The sequence below is a fragment of the Protopterus annectens genome, chromosome 4.part0 (genome assembly GCF_019279795.1).
Source record: "Protopterus annectens isolate FY-2018-M chromosome 4.part0, PAN1.0, whole genome shotgun sequence".
In the NCBI taxonomy this organism is placed as follows: domain Eukaryota; kingdom Metazoa; phylum Chordata; order Ceratodontiformes; family Protopteridae; genus Protopterus; species Protopterus annectens.
Window position 1 is genome coordinate 1767287187 of NC_056733.1, and position 15701 is coordinate 1767302887.

Sequence of the window (15701 nt, forward strand, 5' to 3'; positions counted from 1 at the left end):
CCCGAGAGCACCCCAGCACTACCAGGTTATACCTCATACCATGCTTTTCGGCCCCAAAACTCGGACCGAACCACAAAAGGAGGGGGAGTATCCATATTCATCAAGGATACCCACCCCTCCAGGTTAGTGGCACTGCACGAAGCATCAGAAACCATCCATGCGCAACTAACAGTGGGCAAAACTGCCTTTCAGTTTGTAGCTTGCTACAAACCACCATCCCAGAGTCTGGAAACTCACGTGGCTTTCCTGAGAACATTGGAGAATATGAAGGTCTCTCCAAACACCTTTATATTGGGTGACTTCAACTACCCAAACATAGACAGGGAGCACTACTCAAGCCCCAACAACCTAGCCCAGAGGTTCCTAGAATTTATAAACACAAATGCTATGGAACAGCTGGTCACCATGCCCACAAGAGGGGAAAACATACTGGACCTGATCATCACAAACATGGGGACTCTATGCTCTGCACCAGAGGTACACCCCTCATTGGTAAGATTGGACCACAAATTAATCTCTCTGGACATCCACATCCCAACCCCACCACCACCCCAGAAAACCACAGTAAAAAATTTCTCCAAGGCTAATTTCACACTTCCCAAAACCGAGGTGAATTCACTCAAAGCCCCCGGGCCAGTGGAAACTATGGCCCAAACTGCAGAATCCTTTATAAATGCATTCTATGGACATCTTCAGGAATGCATGGATCATGCAATCCCAAATAAAACCAAGACCCAATCCTCCAAAGGCAGGCGTCCTGTCTGGTGGACCCCAGCCATAAATAAGGTATACAACAAAAGGAAGAAGCTACTGCAGGATAGAGCAAAATCCCTAAATAAGAAAGCATCACTGATCAGTACTAGCAAAAAACTACAGTCCCTCATAAAATCATCCAAGGCCAGCTTTGAGAGACAAATTGCACAAGACACTAAAGATAACCACAAGGCCTTCTTTAGTTATGTTAGGAGCCTGGGTGGCAACTCCCAGATATGTTCGGAGTTAGTCCAAAATGACAAAAAATATACTGAACCCACAGACATTGCCAACATCCTGGCGGATAGGTTCAGTGCAAACCCCCCCCTTCCCCCCAAAAGAGCAAATATCTATACCAGCAGAGAGTTGTCTCCCTGTCATCTCAGATGCTCAGGTGAGAGCTGCCCTCTCCAAAGCAAAAAACACAGCATCAATGGGACCGGACGGTTTCCCGGGCTGCATCCTACATGAGCTCCAAGAAGAGCTAGAACCTCATATTAGGTTACTGTTCAATCTCAGCCTTACTACAGGATATGTACCCAAGGAATGGCGTACAGCAACAGTGGTCCCACTCCACAAAGGTGGTGCCTCAACAGACCATGGAAACTATTGCCCCATAAGCCTGACTAGCCTGGTCTGCAAAGCTATGGAGCGGATCATCATGGAACTCATTAACAAAGACATTGGGGAACTACAGACGCTAGATCCTACACAATTCGACTTTGTTAAGGGCAGATCCTGCCTCTTGAACCTGGTCGACTTCTTCAAAACAGTCACCAAGGCCATAGATGAAGGGAAGGAAGTCCACACAGCCTACCTGGACCTCGCAAAAGCCTTCACACCATACCCCACTCTGGCATCATAGATAAGCTCTCCAGCCTAAATATCAACCCCTATGTCATAAGATGGGTTGCAAACTGGCTCAAGGACAGAACCCACATGGTCAGAATTGCAGGAGCCATGTCAGACTCTAAACCTGTTACAAGTGGCGTCCCACAGGGCTCAGTCCTGGGACCGCTCTTGTTCGGTATATATTTTTTTGAGGTACAGGCCAACACAGGAGGACTATGAATGACCAAGTTTGCAGACGACTGCAAACTGGGTGCCATAATCGACTCTCCAGCTGACACAGGCATCCTCCAGAAGGGTCTAACAGAGATGGACAACTGGTGCCAAAGCCATGGCCTAAAACTAAATGCCAAGAAGTGTATAGTCATCCCCTTTGGGAAAAACAAAGTGCCCATAAATTACCACATAGGCGGTAATCCATTAAGTACGGATGAAGTAATTAGGGACCTGGGAACCCAAGTTGATAGTAATCTCTCCTTTGACAACCACGTTGCCAAAGTGGTTAGAAAGACCTTCTATATAGTCCACCTTATCATGAAAGGATTCACATCTAGATCAAGGGAGGTCATTGTGCCCCTTTACTCATCACTCATCAGGTCCATAATTGAATACAATGTCCCGTTTGGGATGTACCTTACCCAACACCTGCAGCAACTGGAAAGGCCCCAAAAGTACCTCACCAAGAGGATCAAGGGTCTCAAACAGATGACCTATGCTGCCAGGTTAAAGAAACTCCAGCTCTACTCAGTTGCATACCGCCTGCTTAGAGGCGATCTGTGCCTGATGTATAAAGCCATGTCCAACCCAGAATTAATGGACATGCTCCACCTCAAAAAATCCAAAACCACTAGAGCTACGCGCTCAAGGGACTTGAATCTCAACACAGAACTTAATAGGACATGCTGGAGAGACAGATTTGTGACCCAGAGGCTCCCAGCACTCTGGAATAGAATCCCAGTCCATATCAGGCAGAGCCCCTCACTGGCTCTCTTCAAGAGAAATCTTGACGAGTAGATGGGAGATCGTAAGTTCACCCCGGGGATCACTTCTGTGTTACTACTAGACAGAGGCACAGTAAACCTAACCTAAAAGGGCACAGTAAAACCCATTTTTAAGGGGTGGTGAAAGCCAAACACACTCTGGCTAGGCTAATAAATGCCCTAGGGCATATAGCCTAGTATCAACGTATGAACTTATGAACCTATATATATATATATATATATATGTATGTGTGTATATATATATATATATATATATATATATATATATATATATATATATATATATATACGTGTGTGTGTGTGTCTGTGTGTGTATGTACATGTATTTGTACTTGATGTATCCCAGGTAATGCTAATGTTGCTGCAAGTTCCTGAGTATTTATATCTCTGCAGAACTGTGTATGTATGAATTAGAAAGTGTGAAATGCAAGTTCATTGGTGTAATTGAGTACTTTTTTAATGGATATATTGTTTAATATAGCTACACAAATCCTAATGCAAAAAGAATATCAGGGATCTGCAATCAGCATTGAATGGCACCAGCTCCCAGTATATTTTGGCAGATAATTGTTTGTTCTGCAGCAAGAAAGTATTTTTAATTTAAATGTAGTTTGTTTTTTCATTTGCTTGGGCAGTGTTAGCTTCCTTTTAGAATATGAGCTGTCGTTCTGAATAATGCTTTAGAAAAGAATTAAAATATGTAATGTGTGTGTAGAAAAGGCCTTGTTGTTGTATTCTAAATGTAGGCATTTGCTTTGGTAAGACCGTTTTGTTTGTTCTGTTCCTAACATATTTTACTCCCACCAGATATCATGTTTTTTAGTCAACATGCACTTGTTTAGATTACATCACTGTGCCTTTCTCATTTAGCCATTCTGCCATAAGCATAGGTCATTTCCTAAGAGCAGAAATATATAGCTAAATCTTTGGCATTTTTCTCAGAATTCTTTAGAAACAAGCAAACCCAGAGCTGTTGGACATGCTACACTTAAAGAAATCCCAATCCGTCAGAGCTACACGCTCCAGGGATCTAAACCTTGTCATCACAATAAACAAAACATGCTGGAGGGATAGGTTCCTGACCCAGAGACTCCCCAGACTCTGGAATAGATTGCCCATACATGTCAAGCAGAGTGCCTCTTTGGACCTCTTCAAGAGGAACCTTGACGATTGGATGGGAGAAAGGAAATTCACCCCAGGGATCACGTCAGTCGCCCTGCTAGACAGGGGTCCAGGAAAGTAAATAATGTGGGAAGAAATAGCCAGGGAATTGTTATGGCTAGGCTTGTATAGGCCCTAGGGCTGATAGCCTAGTACCAACCTATGAACCTATGCGACTTTTAATTTAAAAGTAGTATCTGACGTTAGTACATAAGCTTCAGCTAGCAAGTGCAATAGTTAAATCTGGTAGGATGTCACTAAAACTTGGAACTGGATAAATTATTTCTGGTATGATTTGTTCCACTGGTTTAGCACTGTCAGTAACTTACTGATTGAGTAATTCCTTTAGTGACTGCCAGTGTGGGATTTTGGATTGCTGAGAGGAAATGCTTTTGTTTACACAAATCAGTAATGCTTGCATTTTTTTTCAACAGTTTGCAAAAGATTCTGATTTTAGTCTGTACTCTGAAATGAAACATGTTGTTTTCCTGGATCCCTCCCTAATAGAAAGGATTAGAAGTTTTTTTTTTTGTTTTTGTTTTTTTTTGTTTTTTTGTGAGGTTGTTGATGAGCAATAGCGGTAAGAATGAAAACATAATTGTAGCAGAAAATGTACTTAGTATGGAAAATAATAATGGGAATGTGACAGTACATTTTTTCAAGTGAGAAAGTATTACAGTACAAGGTAAAAGAACAGACACACACAAATGTGCAGCATTAGGAAGAGGGACAATCTGAGACAGGAGTAGAACAAGAAGGAAATAATTATAATGCTATGGGAGGAGGGTACAGACAAGGAAAATAAAAATAAAACTGAATTACGAAAGACTCCAAAAAAGGAAAGGGGTGGCTTAGGAATTTTAGTATTCAAAATGACATTAGAGGTGCAGTAGTGACTGAATTATGTAAAAAAAAAAAGTATAGATGTGATATTATTATTGCATATGAGATATGTGAAGGAAGAAAAAGTAAAAGAACTCAGGCATTATGGAGTAAAACGATTATACGGTCTGTGGAGAGAGATGTGTGTTCAGGAATAGATTTTTTTAAGTAAAGTGATAAAGATACTGGATGCGACTATAGTAGTACCTGGAAAACTAGAGATACGTGCTAAATGAAAAAACAAAAGCTGTGTAAGGGTAACTATAGTTTATGCTTACCCTAATATGATTGAGAAGTAAAACATGTCTGAGGAACTTAAAAACGTTGTCCAATTAAATATGTAATTTATTATGGTGGGAGATTTTAATGGTAATTTGAGAAAGGAGAGAGGAAAAATAACACAAGGTATTAAAGCAATAAGAGAAGTTATAAGACATGGAGGGTTGAAAACAGGAAAAAATAGAGAATGGACATATAAAAGGGGGACTTTCAGAACTGGAATAGATTATGGGGTGCCTTGAAAAGATATGAAAATAATAACAGGTGGGGTAGAAATATCGGAGTTTTCAGATCATAGAGCAGTATGGGCTAGAATAGTAGACAATAAAGTAACAAAAGAAGAGAAAGAAAAGATTGACTGGAGAGACTGCTAAAACAGATGAGATGAAAATGGAACGTAATATATTATGAGAACGGCAAATGGCAATGAGAGAACATTATGAAAGTTGGACAGATTGGTGTAAAGCATATAAACAAAAATACAAGAAAGTAGTTTGACTGCAGAAAAAAAGAGTGAAGAAAAGAAACATGAGAGTGCATAATGAAATCATAAAGAAGGCATGAAAACGAAGCAAACCACTGGTGACAGAATAAGAGAAGCTGAAAGAGAGCTGTATAAAAATGGAGGAAAAGTTCAAAATATATTCGATGAAACTATTTTTTACAAGGAAGGAGTTTCTCCATTTTTTGGGAAAAGAGGTAAAAGAAGAGAAGGAAGAATGGATATAATGTTTGATGAGGAAGGAAGTAACTATAGCAGAGAGAAATAATTGAATTTGTGGAGAAGTTTCTAGGTAGAATGTATAAAAATGAAATAGTACATGAAGAAACGTGCATTGTAAAAAAAATCTGGAAATGTTAAGAACTCTTTAGAAAATGAGATCACTGTGAGGAAAACGGAAGAAATAACAGAAGGAAGGGAAGAATCATCAGCAGGAATAGATTACTTAGGCTATGAATATTATCAGGAGATGAATGAAAATGAGAAATTAATATTCTGTAGAATATTAAATGACTGGATACAGAAAAGAATACAGACGAAGGGATTTGTGCTGGAATAGTAACGTTTATATGAAAAAAGATGAAAGAAAAGAAAAAAATAATATAAAAATTGGAGACTGATAACACTGGAAAATATATAAATTGTTTATGAAAATAATGCAAACGAATGCAGAAGGCTTTGGATGAAGTTGTAGGAGAAGGTGTTTTCAGAATGAAGGGGAGCGAAGTGAAGGAAATGTTAATAATAGTAAAAGAAGTAAAAATGATTTTGAAAGAAAATATGGAAGTAAAGCTAGTGAGATGTGATATGGTTAAGCATTTGATAAAGTTAGTTATGAAGAGATATGTAAGATTCTGGAGACGTATAGGAAATGAGAACGAAACTGAATGTTATAAAACCTGCTATGAAATGTCATGGGTGAAAGTAATGGTGAATGGAAGGATGGGAGAAAAGATAAAAAAAAATAGGAGAGGCTTTAAACAATGATGTCCATTAAGTAAGTGTCTGTACTGGTAATGAATGCAATAATTCAAACATGTATGTGTGAAATGAAAAAACAAAATGGGAGATGGGAGAAGGAGTTATAGTATCAATTTGTCTGTCATAAGCAGATGATTCAGTGATGCAATATGTATGTTAATTACCTATATATTAGGAAAAGTAACATATTGGGAGGGGGGTGTACATGTTTCCAACTGAAATGAAGAAGGTTTAGAAATATTTGTTTAATTTTACTTTGGGACCAGTACTGAGTTCAGTGAAAAGAGGGGTGATATAAAATAAAAAGGAGGAGGTTTGAACCTAAAAAGTCCTGTTGTGTACTTAGCATTCATGCATTTTTTTCTGGGTAATGCAGAAGGTGAAAAAACAGAGAGATGACAATAATGGGGGAAATGTTATATGTAAGGTACGAAGAAGTATGGAAACATGAAGCACGGAAAAGAAAATGAGAATAAAGTACAGCTGTGGAAAGCAACGATTAATGAGATTCATGAAAATAGAAAATTATGGTGTAATAATGTTATGGACATATATGGATATGGTATATCCTTGGAAGATGTTAAAGGAAGTTATAAAAATGTGATAAAAATTGAAGGCAAAGGTCAAAGAATGTTTATGACACATGAGATTTTCTGTGGAGAATTTTGGCAGGTAAGTTACTAATTAAAAGTAATTTGAAATGTAAGGTTCTGGAAGAAAACGTGCAATGAAGAAGAAGAAACGGCAAAGCAATGTTTTAAATAAAGAAAGAAAGTATTTCTCTTGAAATGCTGAAAATGGAAATAAGTGTTTTATTTCTGTGTGCATTATATATCTAAAGGTTTAAAAAGATGGAAATAAATGACTATATATATATATATATATATATATATATATATATATATATATATATACACACACACACACACACACACACATATATATATATATATATATATACATATATATGTGTGTATATATATATATATATATATATATATATATATATATATATATATATATATATATATATATTATACACACACACATACATACACACACACACACACACATATATATATATATATATATATATATATATATATATATATATATATATATTACAAAGCTGAATGTGTAAATAATTGAAAGAAGTGGAAATAAGAAAGATGCAAATAATAAAGCCCCTTGTCTTTTCGATAAATGCTGTTGGATCTTTTTATTAGAGTGTCTTCTGCGTGGAGACATGTGTGAATGGGCGTACCTTTGTTGAAGGTTGTGCGTCAGGGCTGACAACTCAGTACGTAAAAATCAACTGCCAGTCATTAGCGGACCGGAGTTCTGCTGTGGTGACCCCCTAACCGGGAAAAGCCGAAAGTCACAACAGCTGTTGGATCTTTTTAAATCCACCTGAGCTACCACCAACACAGGAAGATGAAGCCTCAGTTTAACATCTAATTCAAAGGATGGCACACACAGGTCAACAATGGGGTTAGATTTAGGTTTGCTATACCTCAGACAAAGCTCACAGTTGTCAACTATCTGACTAAAAATAGAGATTTATCCAGGGTATTTGTTCCCTGAATTACAGAGAAGTTTCTGCTGTCTGTCCACAGAAGCATGTCCAAACTGCATGCAGTTTCTTTATCTGCTTCTCTAGCACGTCCACTCTGTCTGAAAATGTGAGGACCTTGTTAAGACAGTGTTGCTGGTTAAGGTCTTCATCAAGAATACTGATAAATAATATCCAGAACTAGTGAATTTAAGAGTAACTGATTATTTGAACATAATGCTCTGTTGTGATCTGTGTTCAGGACTGAACCTGCCTTTTTTTAAGGATGTCTTACTTAGCAACAAATATGTCTCAAATGGAACTTTATCTCTTTCAATATCACGCTGTGGTCTTATTTTTTGCTAGCATATTCAGTCACTTGGTGGAAAGTACTACTTTTTCTTTTTCCAGATTTGAAAGGACTGCTTCTGCATGTCAGTTTTCAATACCTTTTCTGCTTCTCTGTCACTTATTTTACTGAAATAGCTGCCTAATCATTTTTTTCCACAAAATGTATATTTGGATGCAGTATGAATCACAGCAGATCCAAAGTTTTCTGAATCTGAAATTGTTTATTAACAAGTAAAGTTTTGCTGCATTTTCTATATCGTCAGATACTTTGCTTCCCCCCCGTTATTTTAACTTCTTTTTCATTCCAGTTTGGACTTTCGTTGTTATAGGCACTCTAACATGCAAGACATTTAGATCTCCTTTCATACTGATCTGATGGATTCATGCTTGGTAATGGTAGACTCAGAAAGCTCTTTTATCCACCCAAATTGCTGCCTTATGTCTTATTAGTAAAATAAGCTATATCTTGACTTGTGTTAATGGTCACTGCATTGCCTGATGATTTTTTTCTAGTAAATGTATTTTAGGGCTGACACACAAGTTCATGCCATGCTGTTAATGCTTACTGTCTTATCTAGTTCATTTAAATACTCAGTGTCTAACAGTTTAGCTCATTCACACCTACAGCACTGATCACGTCCGTTACTGTTTCACTGCTACAGTGCTACAGTTATGTGAACTTCCCTGTCTCATTCAAGCCTACAGTGCTTGAAATGCAATACACACACACATTTGCATTTTTACTGTAGTGTAGCATTCCCGTGGTATTGGATTCAAGGAATTCAGTGCCACAGTTAAGTAGTTTAAATGAGAGAAATATAAGTTCAACTGAAAAGGATAAGACACATGGGATTTATTCTTTTTAAACATCTAAGCTGCACAGATAACACCATTGAGTTACAAATGCAGAGGCACAGATACACACACACACACACACACATAAACACATACACAAACACACACAGTTCACAGTCTAAACTGCTGCAAAAGCTCTCATGCTTTGCTATAAAGAATCTGCTGCAGACTTGCCATAAAGTAAAGTTCAGAGCACTTCCTAAAATAAAACAAATACAACTGTTAAAGACTCAAATTAAGTAAGCAACTGCAGACTTAACAAGCACTGTTTAGTATATGTATCACCGTTTCAACTATTCAATTATTTCTGTACTGACTTTTACTCTTGTCTTGGCTAAAAAGGGAACTTGCACAGCTCACAGTAAAAAGATAAATTATGAGCCAATAGCCTTAACAGAAAATCATGTTAATGTGAAAAGTCTTACCATGGTGATGCATGATTTCTTTTAAAAGACGTATGACTTTTGTAAGCAGTCGGTGAAACAAGAAAGACTGCTCTTTCACAAACCTTTAGCTGCATCACTGGATTAAAGAAGGCACAGTGAGTCGGTCTTCAAGCTTTTAAGGCTGCGGGTTCTATTTCCACTCCAGGTGACTGGATTACAGACACTGCAGGGCAGCATTGGTGGGGAGTGACGATTGCTGCACTCTAGTTTATGTTTCATCCAAAGGATGACACACTCAGAAGTCCCATCTGTTTGTGTTGGTGGTAGGTCAGGTGGATGTACAAAATCCCACAGCACCTATCAAAAAGAGTAGGAGACACCCTAGCCAAATTTTCCTTAGTATTAATACCATCTCAGTTCTCCTCTGAAAACAGGCCATTTGCCTATTGGACAACCCAGTCAACAAAGCATGGATGAATATATAGATAGTCAGACAGACAGACAGAGGTAGGTAAGTAGGCGTATAGATAGACATATAGTCAGAAATCTATGCTCTAGACTGGGATAGGGGTAAAGAATTTGTGAATGACACATTATTCAACAATTGTTCTCATTCTTGGAGTGTGTGAATGCGGACATGAACATGAACATCATTAGTAAGGCTACTGTTCTATATCATTAACCTGCTCTGTGCTGATGTTTTGTTCAGCACGAGTCCAAATGCTAGTGCTAATAATCTGCCTCCTGTAGAGAAGAGTATGTACTGTGTGAGCTCCAGCAATTCAATTATCCAGACAGTGCTCTTTGGTTACCCTCGAAAAGGGATATTTCTGTCTAGTGAGCATGACGAGTTAACAAATAAGTCACAAAAAAATAAGTAATGCAAAATACTGTAAACGTATAGTATTGTTATATTTACTCCAGCAGAATCTAGAATGGTCTTTGACATCTGAGCTTAATCTGCAGATGCACTTTCAAAGAAATTTCCAAAGTTTACCTAACTTGATATGCTACATGCAGATTAGAGTACATATGTTGAGATGGTGCATTTTTAATGCTGATTACCCGAATGCTAGTTTACTTTTGGATATCTTTCTTGTGATGCTGCGTAAATCTGAGCTGAGTGTGACAGGCTTGCATACTGAGAAGCCTTCCTCAGATTTCTGCCACATTCGGTATACTGAAAGGTGAATACTACAAATTACTGATGCAGCGCAGTGCTTTCTGATAATACTAAATGGCAGAGTGATTAGCTTCTTTGTTGATTGCATTGATTCCAAAGGCCAGAGGGACTTGGTTTTCAGTAAAGTAGTCTGCATAATAAAGAAATAAGAGACACCAGAATATTCCACTGACTGCATGACAACAAACTGCCTTCTCCAGCTGTCCTGGTTGTGCTGTGAACTGCTGAGTGATTGATTGACAGTCTAATGAAGAAGAATGCTATATCACCTAGGAAGTGACAAGGCAGCAGAAGTTGGAAAGAGATAGCACTGTTCTGAATATCATATTGTGAGATGTGGTTGACATGTATGACAACAAGGATTGCTGCAGAAGAGAATGCTTTTTGATGAAAGTTTCTTAAAAAAATCAATGCAGTTTATTTTGACTGGTATACTTTTTGAGTATATGTATTTATTTATTTATTCATTCATTCATTCATTGGCATTTGATTATTGGGAAATCTGAATGGGTATGTGACCATTTTCAGCAGAAACCTGGAGAGAAAGCTCAAAAAGTATTACAATAATTTTGCAGCCTTCAAAAATGATGCAAAACATCCATAGTTTAAATAATTACACCAAACTAGACAAAATGTAAAAAAATTGGTTAAGAACAGATATAACTTATACACAGTGATTTAATATTTAGAACAATTTTGACCAGTTTAGAAAACTGAAAGGTAAGTTAGTATGATACAAACAAGAACTGTAATATGAAGTTGGAGAAAAAAACAGGTTTATGTCATATTTAGATAAAGAGTCAGAGGAGAGAGGTGTAAGGTATGAATAGGTTCTTGCTCACATTTTGGGAAATAGTTTATCCTGGGGTCGAGCAAGAACAGAGACATATTTAGGCTAGAAAGTCATTTAGAATGGTTTTAAAGGACTGGAATGAGGGTATTGTCCTGATGGATACAGATGAGTTCTACACCTTAGTAACATGGTAAGAGAACAGACCATGCCCAGCAGATTTGTTGACAGGGAGAATTTTTTGGTCATTGGATTATAATGACTGAGTGGGAATATAGTTGTGTAGAATGGTATTTAGTGCCAGACAAGCAGATGGATACTGGATAATTTTATAGGTGATAAGAAGCTGTGTATATGCTAATTGATGGGATAGTTCTAACCAACTTAGGCTTTTTAGTGCTCTGTAGTGTTATGTTCTGAAAGAGGAATTTGTCACAAATGTAACCACTTTATTATAGCGTCGTTCAAGTTTTGCTTTTTGTGATGCCTGTAGGTTAGTAAGGATGGGAGTGAGAGGAGGAGGTAAGTACAATTTTTGTTACATTGATGCGAAAGTTTTGGCTCTGTAGAGCATCCCAAGTTTTTAGTGAATTTTTATGCAATTTTTGTATATGACAATCAAAATTAAGATTATCATACAATGTCATAACTAATAATTTGCTAAAAGAAGTGACTTCAATGGTTGCATTATTAAGAGGGGATTTTAAATTTTGTTTTTTCACGAGAGATCAATTTGGTGAAGAAAAAAAGACGTAGTTTGTTTTCTTTTGGGAGGTAAGCATGAGTTGTGAGTTGCATGTTTCAGTGGCTGTTAAAGCTTCCTGAGTAAATTTTTGGAGGAAGAAAATTTGAAAACATGGCATAGGCTATTTCACAAGCCATTGAATAGCTTCAGCCTGCAGTTCTTGTTTATCTGTGATAATGCTAAAATACTTGGGGGGGTTACAGCTTTTAACGTTTTTATTAACTGCAATAACGAGACAACCCAAGGTGCTTTTTAGGCCTAACGCTAACACCAAAGGCAGGTATTTGGGACTCCTTTCAAACTTGTTTGTTTTACAAACTCTGCATCTTTGAGGGCATCATTTAGGGTCCTGTGAACTCACTGAACTGCAGTTCTTTAAACACTTTATGCCCAACTTCAAATGGATGTTTGTGTGTGTTTTTCTTAAGTGGAATACTGATCTCAGTTGGGCAAATACAGAGTACTTGAGGACCTCAATGAATGCTTCCACACTTTTAAACAATCTGACTTTAACACACACACATGCGCGCACGCACACACACACACACACACACACACACACACACACACACACACACACACACACACACACACACACACACACACACACACACACAATAAACTAGTAACATTATCTTTTTATAGTGTATAAATATGTCTACCTGTTGGTGCACCACACGGCACCCTTACCAGATAGTAAGTCTTCTAGAATGTAGAAACCTAACATTGTAAATAATAACTTATTTTGTTTTATATTTTAGCAGTAGTCCATGAGTGTGAGTGGATATAGCAATATTTACCCATGGTTGGTGTGGTTTGATCAATGAGGGTGTACCCAAGTGATTAAACAAAGGCAACCATGGGTAAATCCTGATATGCCGACACACAACAATAGATTATTTCTGTTATACAATGATATCATTTAAAAAACAAAAAGGAATTGTTTACCTTTCTTAAATAATGTATTTGTATAACAGCACTTTTCAGTCTTCTTCCGCATTGTCGTCTGTATGCTGATGTACTGTGTGCGCGTGTGGGACTTCATTCCTGTGTTTGCACAGCACATCAGTGCAGTGCAGGAGAAGCAAAGGCAAAATGAGAAACCTCCTTGCTGTTTTTTTAGTTGAGATTTTACAAGGGACAGCACAATAATACAAGGAAAATCAGGTTTATTTCTATTTCTTTAGTTTTGCAGAAATTCTGGCCACTCAGTGGTACTACAGCGGCTGGACTTTTTTACAGGCATGTTCTGAGTCAATACTGTGTAATAATTTATAGGGCTAGATACATGCATATATTTCAAACATAGCCTACCAGTATTCTAAAACAGTCATCCCCATAATAAGTGTCCAAGTTGTTCTTAAAACAAACCAAACTAGTGCTTGATTTATTCTAATTTGGTGGTCTATTCTAGGCATCAGCTACAGTCTCAGAAAACCAAATTGTACATCTCTCATTTCTATATAAACTCCTACAGAGGTTGTCTGATGATTCTTTGCTACTGTTTTATAACTCCAAGCATTCCTATAGGTGGTTCTGTCTAAATACCCCATGTACGTGAATAAGGTCATCTCTTAAACATCTATATGAGACACTGTACAAGTTCAGATATTTTTTCAAATATGTTTATTAGTTTTTGAAAGATAAGACATACAAGTTCAGATATTTTAAACTTTTGTAATAACTTAAATTTTCATATCTGTAGATGGCCTTGGTATATTTCCATTGTAGTCTTTCCAGTTTACTCATGCTGATTTTCTTATAAGGTTTCCATATTATTACTCCATACCCTAGTTGGGGTCAAATGTAACTTACAACGATTTTATAACTTCTGAATTCCTAGACATTATAAATCTTTTTATACAGCCTATAGTTCAAAGAACTGTCAGGAGTGTCAGTATAGTCTAGGATCCCACTTTCACAGTTTGTTCTTGCTGTCGGCCCACTGGTAAGTTTTTTTTGGTGGTTTTGTGATCTGGGAATTATGGACAGATTCATAAATATTACCTTGGTGACTTACTAGTGAAATGCAAGCATGTTAACATGCATTTCAGCTGTTATGTTACACCAATTTACCGTTGCAGTGAGCAGTATTTTATGTATGAGATACAGCTAACTATGGTATGCGCCCAGACAGACAAACTCAAACATGCCATGTCAGCAGCAGGTATGAGCTCATTACATGGTCATGAACCACCCTTGTTCATTCATTTTTGGAAATTGTTAAACCGTTGATTGCAGGTAAAAAATGATATTAGCAAAAAAGCATATTTTGACTTGGAGAAGATAGTGTATCGTTTTAACATGAAGCAGCTCCTCTACTTAATGAGAAGGCGTCATAATGAAGGCAACTGCTAGTTGGCTGGTGACACATGGTAGTTGGGTATTATCATGGCATTAACAAGCTCTTTGTCTAAATATAACTATATATATATATGTGTGTGTGTGTGTGTGTGTGTGTGTATATATATATATATATATATATATATATGTGTGTGTGTGTGTGTGTGTGTGTATCTATATATATATATATATATATATATATATATATATATATATATATATATATATATATATATATGGGTCTAAAGCACATGCTTGACTCGCATATGTCCGAATCACAAAACATCGAATACACATACACGAAAGCGCTTAACATCTAAAAGTGCTTCCGTGTATGTGTAGTTCAAAAAAAAATTACGTTTTTGCAGGGGGGCCCCCACATCCCCCCTACTTTATTACTCTCACTCCGAGATCGCACTACAGTAGGGAAAAGGGAATTTTCCCTTACCCGCACTGTAGTCCGATCTACGAAACAGGCACACATAAACGGAAGTGCTTGTTGATGTTAAGCGCTTTCATGCATGTGTGTTTGATGTTCTATATATATTATACATATATATAACTGATATTGCCAACATCCTGGCAGATAGGTTCAGTGCTAACTTTACCCCCCCCTCACCCCCTAAAAGGCCCATATCTATACAGGAAGAATGCAGAGTCCCTGTAATCACAACTACGCAGGTGAAAGCTGCACTCTCTAATGCGAAAAACACAGCATCCATGGGACCGGACAACATCCCAGGATGCGTTTTACACGAACTTCAGAATGAACTGGCTCCCCACTTAAGCACCATGTTCAATAATAGCCTCGCATCAGGCTTTGTGCCCACTGAGTGGCACACAGCAACAGTTATCCCACTCCACAAAGGGGGAGCCACCACTGATCCTGGGAACTATAGACCTATTAGCCTGACGAGCCTGGTCTGCAAAGCCATGGAACGTATCATCACGGAACTCATAAACAAAGACATTGGTAACCTCCAAACTCTGGATCCCACCCAGTTCGGGTTTGTGAAAGGCAGATCATGCCTCCTGAACCTGATTGATTTCTTTGAGGCAGTCACCAAAGCCGTAGATGAGGGTAAACT

General features: G+C 37.6%; 1 protein-coding gene across 1 annotated transcript in view; it reads left to right on the forward strand.

The window, feature by feature from the left end:
- LOC122800013 (serine/threonine-protein phosphatase 2B catalytic subunit alpha isoform-like) overlaps window positions 1–15701 on the forward strand; it is a 2229074-nt gene that overhangs the window by 815388 nt on the left and 1397985 nt on the right. The gene's annotated exons all lie outside the window — the stretch shown is intronic.